At 41.2% G+C, this 17,922-nt stretch overlaps 1 protein-coding gene across 6 annotated transcripts in view; it reads right to left on the bottom strand.

Annotated features, from left to right (window-relative positions):
* The window catches only part of TENM4 (teneurin transmembrane protein 4), a 373,803-nt gene that overhangs the window by 189,420 nt on the left and 166,461 nt on the right, over positions 1 to 17,922 (bottom strand). The gene's annotated exons all lie outside the window — the stretch shown is intronic.

Below are 17,922 nucleotides of genomic sequence, written 5' to 3'. Positions count from 1 at the left end.
CAATAAACTCCAGGGAACTGCACTCTGATTTCTTTTGCCGTAATCATAATGTATTATATAGGTTCTTTCTTATTTGTTTGCTTGGTTTTGGGTTGGTTTATTTATTTATTTTTTTTTGCTTTTGTTTTTTTGCCCACCAATTATACACAGAAGCTCTTATAGACATTTCTGACAGTTTTTCCTGAAGAAGACCCGAGTGAAAACTAAGGCAATTTAAGATCCACTTCGCACACATGCCTTTATACTCAGCACCAAGAATACAGGCAACTACAACTGAGCACTCCTTAGCAGAACTCAGCTTCTCCTATTCAGATCAAAGATACATCCTCTAAGATTTGAAAATAAGCAGCACCATTTAGATTTGTGTGATGTTGGGGCATAGCTCTCTGTAGGTTTCTGGGTCATGCAATGTCATCCAGTGCACACAAGAATCTATTTCAAGGCATTACATAAAGAAAAGTGAAGTAAAGGAACAAGACAGAATACTTAAAAAGCAAACACATGTATGAGGAGTATGGAAAATCATATGCTTACACAACTAATACTCGCCCCTCAAAAACTTAAAGCAAAAGAATGTGGCTTCTTGTATCAGTTCTTTCATCCCCAACACAAACATTTCATATTCAATCAGTATACAGTTTAGCTTCAGGCTCTTCACAGCTAAATGACTGGATATTTCCTACACTTGGAATGACATTTCTTTTTCAAGGGAACGCCTTGATATTTTACACTGTAATTTCTCTAAGACACTGTGCAAGGGCACTGACATCACAGCCATTTAACATAAACAAAACTAGTAAAGAAAAAGAGCATTTCCATTGCCTATAGTTCTCATTTTATTCACAAAGATACAACCGAGCTTCGCAAACACCGTCAAGGACAAGTGGTTAGTTTATTTCAACTTGTGCATCAGGAACTATCTTTTTAAGAAGACTGAAAAGTAATCAGGGTAGTTCTCCAAAAACAGCACATTTAAGCAATTTAGCAAAATCACTGTTTTCTCCCAATTCAGTTTCAATGGTGTCTTCTATCATTTACTAATGTGAATAAACTTGACTTTGTACTACTACAGCATTACAAAACACAACGAGTGCAAGACTGTCCTTTTACCATGTAAACAGGAACTGGGTTTGTTAACAAAGTGTTAACCATTAAGAAAGAAAACACTTCCCTAAAACTCCCAAACAGCAAGGAAGAACAGCAAGGTAGGGCTCCCAAGAACCTGTTAATAACTCAAAACATTTTTATAGAGGTACACATATCAAGAAGGAATGCTGTGAACATAACTGGTAATTCAACCAGGATACTTTAGGCACAGTGGTCAGTATTTTCATATAAAAAGAGTATATTTACTTGGCAGAGAAACTGTGCAAGGGAGGACTGGAAATCAGACTAGGTGCAAGGAATTTGCATCAAGCATTTGGCATTGCTATGTTTGCATAATATCTTGGTGTTTATATAACCCTCACCACCACAGTGCTTGGGCACTTCATAGCTATTAACCTCATAAACCCTCATCAAGCAGGAATCTGTTATTTCTACTTCATGGAAAGGAAAGAGAACTACAGCAGATTAAAAGACCAACTCAGTTCACTTGTTTGGGCACTAAAATGCAATTGTGTGTTAGTTCACTTAACTTGATGCTCACAGGTTCACAAAATGTAACAGGTATATCATGCAATCCCCCATCAACAGTTTTTGTGCTAAACTCAGTACTGAATGCTGCCTGAGAATGCTATCCAGATTGGACCTCTCTACGGATCAGGGAGTTACCCAGGTGCCGCCAAGGTATATAAAAAGCTCAGGGGCTTAGGTGGTAGTGGCATATGCTAGTTCCTATGTTTAACCATATGGATGTTTGTAGTTCAGAGCAGAATGAAAACTGTACTGTTCATTCCTCCAAACTCAGGCAATCCTAGACAGTAGCAACCTAGATGCCTCTGCTAGTCCTAAATGCTTAATCCCAACTCCATCTAGTAGGTGTTCTCATATTACTATGACTTGCATGAGCTTATACTAGGTATCACTGGTTCAGGCAGTAATTGAGCCAATGTTTTTTCCACTAGAGCATCTGAATTGCTCTGCCCTTTGGATATCATAGTAGTATAAGTGCCACACAAACTTTTAGGCACACACTGAAAGGCCATTGTTTCCCTGAAAGGACATTGTTCCCCCTCCTTTTCTTAGGAGGAATTTGTTGCTTGTTGCAAGAAAATGAAGGTGAAGAAAGCAGCATTGTTTTAAGTGTAGTGCGTAAGCTATGAGCCTTTCTCCTAGGCACGTAAAATGCATTTAAAAACACCTGAGAGGAAATGTCTTATGAAGAGAACATCTTGCTTCAGTGAAACGACCGAACTGGTAGCCTGGAAGTGCCATAGCTTTTTTTGCACATTACCCGTCCCCTTGAGCAAGTGACACAACCATTCCATGTCACCATGCATTCCTACATGTCTGCAAAATGTCTTACAATGTCCCAACACAGAAAATACTACAGAACTACATGTAACGTAGATACTGTGTTATCACACAGACATAAAAGGCTTGCATTAATATGTTAGCTTTTAACTTTGATCTAAAGCAAAAAGCTTTGTATATATTGATCCCCTCATCTCACAGATCACATAATCAAAGAATCATAGAATGGTTTGGGATAGAAGGGACCTTTAAAGGTCCTCTAGTCTACCCTCCTGCTATGGGCATGGACATCTTCAACTAGATCAGCTGCTCAGAGCCCTGTCCAACCAGACATTGAACACTTCCATTGATGGAACTTCTACAACTTCTTTGGGCAATCTGTGCCAGTATTTCAGGACTACCATAGTAAAGAATTCCTTATATTGTATCTAAATTTACCCTATTTCTGATTAAAACTATTACTACTTGTCCTGTCACTGGGGGCCAGGGTAGAGTCTCTCTCCATATTCCTTATAAGGCCCTTTTAAGTATTGAAAGGCCACAACAAGGTCTCCCGTGATGACCTATGAGAATAAAATCTATGCACACCATGCATTCAAAAATGCAAAACTGAGAAAAACAGGGAATTAGTTGAAAACACTTTCCTTACTAAGTAGCTTAAAAAGATTTCAGAAAACAGAGTGCAAAAATCTTTGAACTGGTACTCTGATATTCAGAGTTTCTGACTATGTTTCTAAGCACAAAACTAAAGCCCATAAATATTCCCAGCCCTACGACAAACAGACATTATGCAATTTCTGCTGCAGGTAGGTTCTAACTACAAAAGCCTCCCTGAAACCAGAACAAAGAGTTAGATTTACTTTGGGAACACACCCTAGTAGCAGGCATGTTATTAGGAAAACACCTGATTAAGTGTTTATCATTACTATCTTCTAAATACCAATAGTGTTTTCTGGTTGGCAAGTCATTTTGCTCGCTCCCCCTAACTGCCATAATCACGTTAAAAAGGCAAGTAGTAACAGCAGCTCATATTTTGGGTCTCTATATCTCAGTGGGACATGTAAAACTGTTGATGCATACATTAGTTCAAAGGTTTTACGAAAGGCACAAATCAACCTTGTTCTGTGCAAAATTGATGTAAAGTTCTTTCTTGAGGAAAAAAAAAGACGATAATCAGAGAAAAACCCTGGAGCCATGGATGAGAGGCACAATCATATACTTTGAAGTGTTAATGTTTCTAAAAGCAAAGTGAAGCTGTAAAAATAATTCGAGATTCCTGATGTTTTTAGTCTCCAGGTCAATTGAAGCTGCTGTTGACATTTTCTCTGGCTTTTTTTTTTTCTCCCCTCTGCCCAGTTAAATGTAAGATGTGGCTCACAAAGAGCAAATGCCCTTCTAAAAGCTCCCATGTCCCTTTCCCTCTTTCTCCCCAACATGATGCTCAGTAAATACTCAGATATTGAAGGCTCCCCATGTATCAAAAGAGCACACTACAATTAACAATCATTAAAGCGTACCCTTTTGTAAAATACCATGTACCTTTCACTGTCTAAGAAGCCTTCTGGCATGCTCTTTGCAGAAGCTTTGGTTATATTTCTCATGACTAATAAAACTCTTTCATCTGCCTTCTCTTGGAATGGAAACAATACATAGAGGAAACCCTGGCTGTGTCCTCTCAGGATTGTTTCAGCACCAACAACTCAGATGATATAAAGGCATCTGGGGCAACTGGCCTATTATGCTCACGTTTTGACATAAAATCTTTGACTTGCACAACCTTTTAATTATAGCTGAGTGCTAGCAAAAAGTACCCTGAAATTTGCTGAGTGGGTAACAGAATTCTCTGCAGCAGAAGAAACCACTTTATCCTCAGTCCTAAGTCACCTCTGGCTGCCCTCCTGGTGGGGAAAAAAAGGAAGCCAAACTTCAGTCCTTTTAGGGTCTGATTACTTTGATGTGTTCAGCATTTCAACCACGGCAGGGTGACGTGGCTGTTAATTTGCCGGGCTCAGATTCACTTTGGCAAAACAAATTACAAACAGTTTAGCATCAGATGAGCTATTTAGCCATTCAAATAAATCAAAGTTCATATTGGTGGAAGCAGGTGTTTCAGATCATGATTCTTTAGGTCTTAACATGCTACATCTTTCTTTGTACTGCATTATTCCTACATCACAGCTGTCTGTGGAGACCATAACGAACATCAGCTGATGATATTAAGCCAGATAAAGAGGAACACTGTTTCCAAGTTTGTTTTGAAAAGAGCCAGGCTTTTGGGTATGTTTGCATTATTGTCACTTGCTTACAACACAGTGGAACACTGAAGTCAAAACAACTTACTCAGCAGAATGGAGAACAAAGAAACTGGTACAGCATTTAGGACGAAAAAGGGCAAAGAAAGATAATAATTCACATGGTCAACAAAACTGACACCTCTTGGGACAGGTTGATGGAGCAAAGGAGTTAGCAGAGAGAGGCCGATGATTGTGATAGATCACAGGGAGAAGAAAAGAAAAGACAAGACATGCTTACTGAAGCATGTGAGACCCCCAGAAACCAGAGTAGTCAGCAAAAAAATGAAAAACACACTGCTGACCCTTTATTAGCTTGTTGCTTTGCCCAAAGCACCAAGCTAAGTGTAACAAATAACCAAACCAATCGATTACGATGTTCAAAATTAAGGCTGTGGCCACTTCGATAGTGTTTGTTAAAAGTGTTTGCATGGCAGCTCACAGACTCTGCTGCTGCCTCCTTGCCTGCCCTCTAAGAGCCAAGTCCTGCGAGTTCTGCTGCTGGCCTGGTGATTCCTCACCACGGTGAAGCTCCTAGAGAAGCAAAAAAATGAAAAAAACCCCCAACTGTTTTACAGTTAACAACTGATCTTGCCTTGAACAATGAATAAAGAGTTTCTTAGAAATGAAACTCAACAAAACCAACAGGTTAATCATTACTACCACAAGCATTGTGCCTGGCCTGGATTTAAAGCAAGAGAAGGGAGTAAATGGCACGCAGGCAAAAGAGAAGGCCTTTTGAGCTTCTTTTTGGAAAAAAAAAATCAGTCTTTTCACACTAAGAATGATCCATATTTTGAATCCAAATTTGTCTCAGAATGTCAGTATATTCTGCATAAATAATACAGGGGAGCACACAAGCTTTGAAAAGCCAGGTCTCACTGCACAGCTGCTCCAGCCTCCTCAGCTGTATTAACACTGGGCTCTATCTGGAGAAGAGTCTGGCTCCAGTGCTCCACTGGTTTCTACAAGTACCTCTCTGCACTGGTGACAGCAAACCAAAGCCAACACAAGCCAAAGGACCTCTCCTGGTAGGGAGAATGGTTTAGCGAAGACCTCCAAAGTAGCATAGGGCAAAGGAGGAAAACGGGAAAAGACAGTGTGAGAAGCATTGATGCTGTAATGAACAAGGATAAAAATCGGAAATTTAAGGGAGGAAGTGAGAAAAATACAGAATGAGAGAAACTGAGGAAAAGAAAAAGGTCAGGAAAGACCAAAGGAAAGCTACTTGGAACAGGAAAAGCAGCTGGAGCTGAGGCAGCGGTTGAAATGACATTTATATTGCTTGTTTCTTTGCTCTCTCCTTTTCTTGTGGAATCAAGCATAAGATATCTAGTGGTTACATATTCCGCTTTAACCTTCAGGTTCAACAACCAGACTTATAATAGCACTCTCTCTAAAATGAGTTCTGAGGTTTGCTTTTTCTCCTAATTGAAAAAAAGCTGAATTCCACCACTGAATTACTCAAGGCTAATTTTGACTCAAGTAAATGTATTGCTTTCACTCCTGTCTCCAGAATAATCTTGACTGTAATTATCTGGATAACTGTTTCTCTCTACACTGAAATTATATGATTTCTGTAGAAGTGGGAGAATTCACTGTTGCAGAATTAATCATATTTTTGTGACATACAATGTTATGAAAAGGAGCCTTTCAGCATGAAACAATCACTGGTTTGTCAATCTTCAATAAATCAAGGAAGAAGCATGCAAGAGTAAGAACAGAAACGGTAAAACAAATATTAAAGAAACCAACAGGTTTATCAGGTCTGTTTTTCTCTTACATCACTGTTCCACTTAAGTGCTGGACCAGACTTCTGTGTCCTAGTGTGGCAGAACTCACCAACACAGCCAGAGTCAAGGACCGAAGCGGCTTCTACTACGGCCCTGCTGCTGTCAGACGAAGGTAGAAGCACCAAGCCTGGATGCAGTATGTTGTAACCACTCTCCTTGTTTGTAAGGTCAAGTCCTGGACCAGACAGATCCAAGCCGTTGCTCATCTACAGGCACTAGAAACTTTGAGTGTGGCAGTTATTTAATACTCAGGTTCCAAGGCCTGGGACTGAAATCTAGGTTCCTGACTAAGGAACCCAATATCATGAATTTACACCATTTACACATACATACCTGGGTCACTGAGCCAGTGACAGTGGGGCAAGGAGAGAGGGATTCCTTCAAGGCCAGTTCTTGCATAGACTTTGGCTGTTACCTTGTGACTGAAAACTCTGTAGAACCTGTGTTTCTAGCATCTAAAATTACTTCCTGTGAGTAAATACTCTTCTTCCATGGCTTAAAGCTCTTACTCAAGGAATCATAAACTTGACTTCTGAAATCATCTTCTGCCTGAGTGAATATGAGGCTGTGCATCAGGACTGCAGCTGTGAGGGAACAGAATCCTGCAAACAGTTCTCTCTCCACAACCCAACAGCATTGAGGCTGCTGTGCAGTTAGGAGGACAAAAAGGAATGGAGGCCTAAGGGCAGCTTGGTTAACACGTTGTTTAAGTGAAGATTCTCAGGCTGTGGCTGGGAGGTCTTATGATTCTGCTTCCTGGCCTATTGATTTATTTTACACAAGACAGTAGTTTAGAAATATTAAAAAAAGGCACAAAGAAGGGCATCTAGGGTAACGTTCACTATTGTAAATTCCTCATCTGGTTCCCTTCCTGACCACTCTGTTATCCAGTTTCAAAGAGGAAAAAAAGAGGTTTACAAGTTTTCTTCACAGACAGGGGATACAGACACCCTGCTATGCTGAGCTGCATGTTCTTCATCATCACAACTGGAGAATCCACATTCACCCATCCCTGGGTGAAGGGATTAGGATGAAGGATATAGATGATCAAACAGAGAGATAGCTGTGTTGTGTCTGTTGTGGGTTTTTTTTAGGACCTCAAATGTCCTAAGGTAAGAGGTAGGTGCTTTCACAGTCAGCTCGGTATAAACACATGCTATGAGAACTGGATGACCTTTAAGGTCCCTTCCAATCCAAACCATTCTATGATTCTATGACAGTACAAGAAGTGGTTCTTTGAGACATAATAAAGGTTCTTTCCTTCCTTCAATAAGAATCACCATCTGCAAGGAAGAAGTCAAATGATGAAGAGCTTCCTACCTATTAAAATTTTGCCACCATAGTGGGAACTGCTTCTCAGGAAAACAAAGCATTGTGGTAATCACCCAGAATCCTGGCTGCCAATGCATTTACTTGCTTGCATTTGACATAAACCAGTTATTCTTTCACCCCTCCTGACTGAAGAGCTGTATCAAATGTTTCCAAGACAGAGCAGATGGTCTACCAGATAGTATTAGTTCCTTGGAACATTTTATATTTTAATTTAGTTCCCAATTGCTCTTAATAAGGAAGGAAAAAAGCTTCCAGCTGAAGCATCCCATTTCTTTGAAACCTTCAAGGAAGTGACTAGAAAGAGGTGTTATAAAATGAAGCAGTTAAACTCAATGTTTGTTCAATGCAAGGAGTCAGCAGTTCCTATTCAATGTCTTCCTAATTACCCCTGGGGATCAAAGACTTTCAAGTGATTGCCTGTCCATTCAAACTGCTAATAGATGATCACTGGCCCTCCCAGTGCCACAGTAGCTTGCTGGATGCTTGTAATTTCCTGCAGGAAAATGCAGTTTTAAATGGGCATATTTAAATATTTTTATAGGTATTTTTAGGAGGATTTTTTTTAAGTGTCAACCTAGAGAAAAAAAAAATGACATAAAGGTGGTGTGGCTTATCCAAGGATGGTAAAACAATCTGTAATTCCTTCACCATCTACACCATTGTGAAAGTAGAACAGGAAACTGAAGGATGGACCTCAGCAATGCTTTGTTGCTATTAGGCAGTTTACCACACCAAAGAAGCTTATTCCAGCCCTCACAGCTCTAATAAATCTGGTGTTACACATGCTCAGGACCTTCTCAGTAAAACAATATTTTCCCTTTCAGATACCCTTTCTGGCAGAGACTGTATTACTATAAATATTACTGAGATATTTCTTCAAGATCAAAGTCAATTATAAGATGGTCCCACTGTACCTCTAAATGGAGTTTTAATTTGTGTATATAATATTAGAAATAATGGTCTTCCCACTGGGGTACTCACTTCAATTAGAGAAATGAGGACAGGCAGCCCTACCAGAGGGCCTCCTACTTTGCTTTGCAATTACTAAAATTCTGTGCTATCCTGTTGTGGACAGTATAATTTTACAAATGTTGTTTCATTACACACACATAAACTGTGAGCCTTTAATTAAAAAGGGTGTAATTTACATAGGTAAATCAACAACCGCTCATAACCTTCCTTCCTTATTATCTCTACCGGATACTGTCAGAAAAGCTGCCTTCCCAAATTAATATAATAGGTTGCTTAAAGAGTAAAACATAAATACAGTTTGCTGTTTAAAAGTCACAAACACTACCTGTCATGTTCTATCAGCACAACAAGGATGGGATCAGAGTTTAAATCCAGTATCTCAGTTTAAGCGTTAAGGTCTACATATTGTTGTAGAATTTGATGCATGAACTGATCTCTCAGATGGTTGTCTGCTCATCTGTCCTTCTGAACATGATTTTATTATAAAGATAAGTAAATGATTTGAGAGTGCTGATTGCGATTTAATCCTAAAATCAGCTGAAAACTGCGTTAGTGTCCTTAGTTGCCATGCACATTCTAGTATCACTGGAGCCCTAGTTGGGCTGTGCTAGTTGATGTAAGAAAAACTAACAGAATTACAATCTCTGAATCCCTGGATGTCCAAAGCACAGGTTTAACTTGAGCTTTACTTAGCCTGAGTAAATCTAGCAACTTCCAGAGCACGATGGATGTGCTTCAGATTCAGTATGGATTTACAGATTTTGTAGATCAGGGCCAGAGTGCTCCAAAGCACAATCCTATTGGCTTGGTGACTCTTTGAAAAGATCTAAAAAAAAAATTAGCCTGCACATGTATTCAGGAACATCAGACAACAAATGCATGAGTATGCATGAGTATGAGGCTAAGAATCTTTTAATTTATTTTTCTAATTTTTCTTTACATAAACTTGAAAAACAAGCAGATTGTTCCAATAGTTCACATGGAGACGGAAAAATTCCCTTTTTTTTTTTCCCCTGTACAAAAACTTGGCAAATGGATACAAACGTATAGTCTGGGAAGGCTGATAAAGTGGATGACACAGCACAATTAATGACACTAGATTTTTTTATGCCCAGAGACCATAGGCAAAATCCAGCACAGTACTTTCAGGTACTATAAATCTAAGTGAACAGTTCAGATCAGCGTGACAAGCTCTCTCAACAATGAAACTTAACACAACCTGATGATTTCTTCTCTTGGAGTTAGAACTAAATCTAGCACATAGATTAAGGCAAGTGCAGGCAAGTGCAACCCACTGTGTTCTCTTAAAAGGCCCACAGCCATCTTTATACTTAACTACATCTAAAAGAAGCATTTGCTAAAGAAACTCAAATTTCACCAGGTCAAGCACTCAAAAATGAGCAAAGAACAAAATTAAGACTGGTTGTGCGATTTCAGATCAGTCCCTGTATGCAGATGTACTCTCTAATAGCCTTTAATTCCCTCATTACAGGCTACTTTTTTTCCACTGGCCCAATGCTGAGCAGAACAATTGCACAGAAATTGCCACTCAACCCTGGCAACTCCCGCATTGTAGCATGTTCAATTGCTTTCCAGGGATGCCATATGTTCAGCCTGGCTGGTAGCAGTAGGAGAGGGCTGGAAAGGAAGGAACACACTCAGTCCAGACAATTTTTCTACTGTGCTCTAAATAGGTCCCTACTGAGCATGTGTGAACTCAGATTTTCTAGTTTTGTGGAAGCCAGTTCTGGGTGAATCAGAGACATGATAAAACACATGCTATTGTTTATTCTTCCTAACAGAAAAGAAGTCTCATGATTCTCCATTACCTCCATGCTTATGCAACATGAATATAAACTAACAGTAGGCCTAAGAGCCAAGTTTTGCAGAAGTGAATGACTATGTTGGCAGAAGGGATCTAGATCCTACTCTCACAAGTTTGTTTAGGGTATATGTTCACTTGTGATTACTTAGGCCATGATAGTTTTGTTTCATCGTTAAATATGAATATATTAAAGTTCTTGCTCTGGAATATAGTACACTGCTTGGTCTCTTTATCCCCAAATGCTACATTTTTAATAGTGAATTAAACATCATCAAGCAGTGGCACTTGATAGTCCATACCATTTATTTGTTAGAAAGGAGTCTACCACGATTTTGGCTCTGAAGAGCCAATACCTTCTGAATTCCTGTGCACAGTTCAGATAGCAAGGACCAGAGATCATTCACAACAGATAGTTTGGCTGTGATCATACAGAAGAGTTTAAGAGTATAGAAATACACACGTTCTGGACCAGCTGGATGCCCAGAATGGTCCGATGTGCATATTTCACAACCCGGAGTAGCCAGTGACCCAGCTTGACTGGAGAAGTGACACTAATATAAATAAACTGTTGCTGACTACCTGGATTAATACTGTTAGGAGTATCATTATGCTCAAATTGTGGGATTATTTTTCCACCAAAAGCCTCAGACAGGTCTTTTGATGTTAGACTTAATTTCATTTCTGCCATAATTAAATGAGATCCTGCTCCATTGATAGTCCGATTAGGGTTTCACATGAAACACTTACTGTAAGCATAGCCATCATCTCTGCTTATCACCTTGTTCTGCTTTGCTTTTTAAAGAGTCTTTCTGTGTAATGAAGTGATGCTACAGTACTAGGCAAGCCAAGTGCGATGTCGCTGCTATGTTATGCGCTACCATTTATGAAAACAGCTAACATATGCTGTTCTCATCATCTTCCTAGGCAAAAGCTTCTGATGGCAATAAGGACAGCCTTGTAAGTTAAGGTATGATAAAATCAAGTAAAGCTGAAGATAGAAAACGTGGTGACAGTGGGAGAGTTTATTAGTTTTTCACTTAAACACAGAGATTCAACAACCTTTAAATATGTATTTATTGAGCATCAGATTCTGATATTTCACAGTGAACTGCGTCCTTTTGGAACTTGTGAGTTTCAACATAAACAGTGGTATTGAAATCTTCTCAGGGATCAAAAGAGTGGACTGGACCTTTTCTTTATTTCACAGGTCATCCAGTACATTACTTAGGTAGTATACTCAATAAGAAAACTTCACTTAACACTATAAATATGTATATCTACCACACAGCTCAACTTTAACTACAGGTGAAGAACCTCAGAGAATGCATCATTGCACACATCCAATAGAAATGTATGGCCTTGCTGCAAATTAGGCTTTAAGGCCACCTTATAATTTATGCTAGAAAAGGACAGGGGAGAAACAGCCAACTATAACTGAGGAATATTTTTAACTGTCAGTGACATCCCTAATTGAGCTTTCTTTTATGATGTTACCCACAATAATGTACGGTATTTAAAAACATTGAAAGACAGACCATTATGGGACACATCTCTTTCTGTCTCCACTTAACTGAAATTAAATTACGTTATTTCACACTAATTAGTAGGAAATAAAAACATGGACTCGAGGAGAACTCCTTCCATTAGATATTAAGATCTGTAAAATTGATTCCTTTTCAGCATCTGTGTGCAAAGGTCAATCTAAGCTATGAAAGGAAGATTACAGAAGCACATCTGTGCCACTGTCATAATGGCAAGGCCAGCACTTTTGGTGTCAGTATGCTATTATTTTCTCTTCTAGGGGCTTATAGCAACTATAAAAACTCACTAAAAGCAACTGATAAAAGGTTATAAAAGCTGAAAGCCCATATTGTACCATTTAACAAAACCAGACGGAATTAAACTCATCCCTCCCTGTATTAAGGATTCTTAATTTTAAGAAAGGATCAGGCATCTAAAGGGCTAACTGCGATGTTATGTGACTGATGTGTGGTTTTTTGGTGCACTGATGCAAACTCCAAGATCAGATGGAGCCCTCTGGATATACAGCCTTATCCTTCTTTCAGCCAGTTAAAGAATCAGTCATACTGTGGTTGACTTCTAAATGGAAGTCATTCTTCCAGTGATCCCACAATGATTAAAGAGGATCAGACTTTGACAAAAGGACCTCCTCATTCAGTGTCAAAATAAAACAATAAGCGGAAATAAAAAAAAGTAATATATAAAACCCGAGAACAACAGGGAAACAGAGAGTAATCTATATAAATCTAAGACCATGCAGAGAATTGATAAAGGATGCTAAGAACATGAAGAAAAAATATACAGCTTGAAAAAACCCAAAGAACAATAGAACATTTTAAAGTCTATTGCAACCTAGAGAACAGAGCAACAATACAGCTATTTATAATACTTGATGCAGATGGGGAAATTGTTAATAATATTATAGTAAAGGTAAAAGTGTTCAGTAAGAATTTTTGTTCTGGTTTTTGAAAATAACTAGGGTAATGCAATTATTTCACAGGAAATAAGTTTTTTTCCAGTCCATTAATAACCAAGAATTATATTAAACTACATCTATTCGCCAGGTGCATCAGGGAAGGAGGTAGCTAGAAAACTTCCTTCCCTGGTTCACGAGACGGACTACTATCCTTTGATAGTAGTCCAAACTGGTAATGATGACCTAACAAACAAAAAGGCCAAAGCCATCAAGAATGGCTTCAGGGCAATTGGGAAAGTGATGGAGGGCTCTGGGGCACAAGTAGTATTCTGCTCCATCCCAATGCTAAATAGAGAGGAGGGGGAAGCCAGGAGGAAGAATTCGATTAATACCTGGCTCCGAGCCTGGTGCGAGGAGAGGGGCTTTGGTTTTTTTGATCATGGGGGGGCTCATGCACCCCCAGGCTTTCTCGCTAAGGGCGGGACACATGGGTCTCCTAGGGGGGCTAAAGCCCTTGCCAGAAACCTAGCCAAGCTCATAAATCGAGCTTTAAACTAGATGTGAAGGGGGAGGGGGTTGAGCCCAGGCTAGACAGGAATGAGCCTGGATGTGGGGAATTGGTGATTGGGAGAGGGTGCGCGGGCGAGGACCACCAGTACCTCACCGCACAAAAAGTGGGGGAGAACACACCTCGGGGTGTTAAGGGAGATGCAGGCACTCTGGTGTCAACTGATCCAGTTACCAGGCAGTTGGGAACGAACCCTGTTCCCTCTAGGAGGGCTGAAGGCTCGGCAGCTCAGCTGAAGTGCATTTACACCAATGCACGCAGCATGGGAAATAAGAAGGAAGAGCTGGAAGCTGTCGTAGGGCAAGGGGCCTATGATGTTGTTGCCATCACGGAAACGTGGTGGGACGACTCATATAACTGGAGTACGACTATGGTGGGGTATAAGCTTTTCAGGCGGGACAGGAAGGGTAGGAGAGGAGGTGGGGTAGCCCTCTTTGTAAGGGAGGACTTGGACATCACTGAGATGGATTGTGGAGATGAGGAGGTTGAGTGCCTGTGGGTCAAAATCAGAGGAGCCCACCAGAAGGTAGATTTTGTGATGGGAGTCTGTTACAGACCACCCAACCAAGGAGAAGCAGCTGATGAGCTCTTCTATAAACAGCTGGGGTTAATCTCTAGATCGATGCCTCTCGTTCTGGTGGGAGACTTCAATCTGCCTGATATCTGCTGGGTGTACAACACAGCAGAAAGGAAGCAGTCTAGGAGGTTCCTGGAGTGCGTGGGAGATAACTTCCTTGCACAGTTGGTGAATGAACCAACCAGGGAAGGTGCCCTCCTGGACCTCCTGTTGGTGAACAGAGAAAGCCTTGTAGGGGATGTGGCGGTAGGTGGACGCCTAGGACTAAGCGACCATGAGATTATAAAATTTTCTGTTCTAGGTGAAGTGAAGAGGGTGGTTAGCAAGACGGTAACATTAAATTTCCAGAGGGCTGACTTTGATCTCTTCAGCAGGCTGGTTGGTGAAGTCTCATGGGAGACAGTACTCAAGGGCAAGGGAGCCCAGGAGGGCTGGGAGCTCTTCAAAGGGGTGGTCCTAGCAGCTCAGGAGAAAGCCATCCCCGTGGTCCGGAAAAAAAGCCGGCAGGGGAGAAAGCCAGCTTGGTTGAATAGAGAGATCTTGAGGGATATCAAGAAGAAAAGAAATGTTTATGGCCTCTGGAAGAAGGGACAGGCCTCTTGGGTGGACTACAGGAGGGAAGTGAGATTGTGTAGGGAAAAAATCAGAAGGGCTAAGGCTCAGCTAGAAATTGGATTGGCCAAGTCAGTGAAAGATAACAAAAAATCTTTCTACAAATATATAAATAATAAAAGGCGGACTAGGGAGACCATACAGTCCCTATTGGACACAGAAGGGACAACAGTAACAGGGGATGAGGAAAAGGCTGAGGTACTTAATGCCTTCTTTGCCTCAGTCTTTAGTCGTAAGGAGGGTCGTTCCGCCTGTGTACAAACCCAGGAGCTAGAGGAGCAAAATGAGGCTCCCATGATCCAAGAGGAGGTGGTCAGAGCCTTGCTAGCCCGACTGGACAGTCACAAGTCTATGGGGCCGGACGGGATTCACCCTAGGGTACTGAAGGAGCTGGCGGATGTGCTGGCCAAACCCCTTTCCATCATCTTCCAACAGTCCTGGAAGACTGGGGAAGTCCCACTGGACTGGAGGCTGGCTGATGTTGTGCCCATCTACAAAAAGGGCCGCAGGGAGGACCCAGGAAACTACAGGCCTGTCAGTCTGACCTCAGTGCCAGGGAAAGTCATGGAACAGGTGATCTTGAGTGCTATCATGAAGCACATGCAAGAGAACCGGGTGATCAGGCCCAGTCAACATGGGTTCACAAAAGGCAGGTCTTGCCAGACTAACCTGATCGCCTTCTATGACAAAGTGACCCGGCTACTGGATGAGGGAAAGGCTGTGGATGTGGTCTTCCTGGACTTCAGCAAAGCCTTTGACACAGTTTCTCACAGCGTTCTGCTTGAGAAACTGTCAGCCTCTGGCCTGGACAGGCGCACACTCTCCTGGGTGGAAAACTGGTTGGATGGCCGGGCCCAGAGAGTGGTGGTAAATGGTGTGAAATCCAGCTGGAGGCCAGTGACAAGTGGGGTTCCCCAGGGCTCAGTGCTGGGTCCAGCCCTGTTCAATGTCTTCATCAATGACCTGGATGAAGGCATCGAATGCACCCTTAGCAAGTTTGCGGATGACACTAAGCTGGGTGGAAGTGTCGATCTGCTGGAGGGTCGGGAGGCTCTGCAAAGGGATCTGAACAGGCTGGACCGCTGGGCAGAGTCCAATGGCATGAGGTTTAACAAGGCCAAATGCCGGGTCCTGCACTTGGGGCACAACAACCCTATGCAGTGCTACAGACTGGGAGAAGTCTGTCTAGAAAGCTGCCTGGAGGAGAGGGACCTGGGGGTGTTGGTTGACAGCCGACTGAATATGAGCCAGCAGTGTGCCCAGGTGGCCAAGAAGGCCAATGGCATCTTGGCTTGTATCAGAAACGGCGTGACCAGCAGGTCCAGGGAGGTTATCCTCCCTCTGTACTCGGCACTGGTGAGACCGCTCCTCGAATACTGTGTTCAGTTCTGGGCCCCTCACCACAAGAAGGATGTTGAGGCTCTGGAGAGAGTACAGAGAAGAGCAACAAAGCTGGTGAAAGGGCTGGAGAACAGGCCTTATGAGGAGCGGCTGAGAGAGCTGGGGTTGTTTAGCCTGGAGAAGAGGAGGCTGAGGGGTGACCTCATTGCTCTCTACAACTACCTGAAAGGACGTTGTAGAGAGGAGGGTGCTGGCCTCTTCTCCCAAGTGACAGGGGACAGGACAAGAGGGAATGGCCTCAAGCTCCGACAGGGGAGGTTTAGGCTAGACGTTAGGAAAAAATTCTTTACAGAAAGGGTCATTGGGCACTGGAACAGGCTGCCCAGGGAGGTGGTTGAGTCACCTTCCCTGGAGGTGTTTAAGGCACGGGTGGACGAGGTGCTGAGGGATATGGTTTAGTGTTTGGTAGGAACGGTTGGACTCGGTGATCCGGTGGGTCTCTTCCAACCTGGTTATTCTGTGATTCTGTGTGATTCTGTGAAATCTGCAGGCTCATTTAACTTACACCCAGTAAATGAGACGAGCTAGCAGAAGAGGAATCTGACTCACTGATTAATACTGAACCAGCTACCAAGAGATTAGAATAGGGTTCATGATGTACAAATATTTAAGAAGAGAAAAAAAGAGGATGCAAGACACTTAGTTGAGGTAGCCTGACATCTATTACAGACAAAATAATGGATAACATAACACAGAAATCAACTGATGGAAAATAAAGAAACTGAATGTATGGCAACTCAGGCCAACAATATTGCTTCTCTGAAAAAAAGATCTTAAGAAATAGTTACTCATTTTTTGACAGTAAGACCTTTGGTTTAATTTGGTTTGGCATTCAATTAAAGAAACAAACGCTTTCCAATGGTAGAAAGCAATGGAGACTTGTGCTTAAAAACTAACTGAAAGACCTTAAAATCATCATCACTGATGAATAAGCATCAAATGTTAAAATTTCTTCTGAAACTCAACAATTAATAGTCAGCCTGAAATTATCCAACATTTGCATCAATGTTACATAAATAAATATAAAATCATGGATGACTAAATGTGCAGATGACTCAAAGACTATTCAAGAGACAAAGACGATGAGATCAGAATTTATAAATAGAAAAGCAGAGCAGGTACTAAATTTGAATGATTCAAAGAAAATGTGATTAAGGTTCAAAGAAAATATGTCAAGGGCCAGTGTATACACTTAGGATAAAGGATTGCAAGTTGTGTCCAGGAAATGGGACACTGGCAACTGGAAAGCAGAGACTGAATATTACTTAAGGAGTAAGGACAAGAAAATGCTGTGTAACGAAAACCTAGTGTAATTTTTATAGCTAAAAATAGCAAATTTGGTCCTTATATGTATAAGCTGGGGAAAAGCGAACTGAAGTAGGTACGTGCCTTACTTATGTATAAATGTTTACTAGCCTTCAACATCCTAAGAGGTCAACCAGATGAATTGATGCTGTTTATGTCTTTTAACACTGAAAATTAATGAAATATTTTTAAATCTTCCTACTTCTTCTGGCTTCAAATAAACACTGAGTTAATTCCTAGAAGATGTAGTAGTTGAAGAAGCTCTTTATTGCTTTTTATATTCAAAAAACTGTTAATGGCATTACAAAGCAGAAATTTTGCCTCTGAGTTCAGAAGAGATTGTCATCAAATGGAATACCCAATTATTAATACTTCCCAGTTTTCCCAGACTGGG

The sequence above is a fragment of the Phaenicophaeus curvirostris genome, chromosome 1 (assembly GCF_032191515.1).
Source record: "Phaenicophaeus curvirostris isolate KB17595 chromosome 1, BPBGC_Pcur_1.0, whole genome shotgun sequence".
Taxonomy (NCBI): Eukaryota; Metazoa; Chordata; class Aves; order Cuculiformes; family Cuculidae; genus Phaenicophaeus; species Phaenicophaeus curvirostris.
This window is presented reverse-complemented; position numbering and strand designations above follow the sequence as displayed.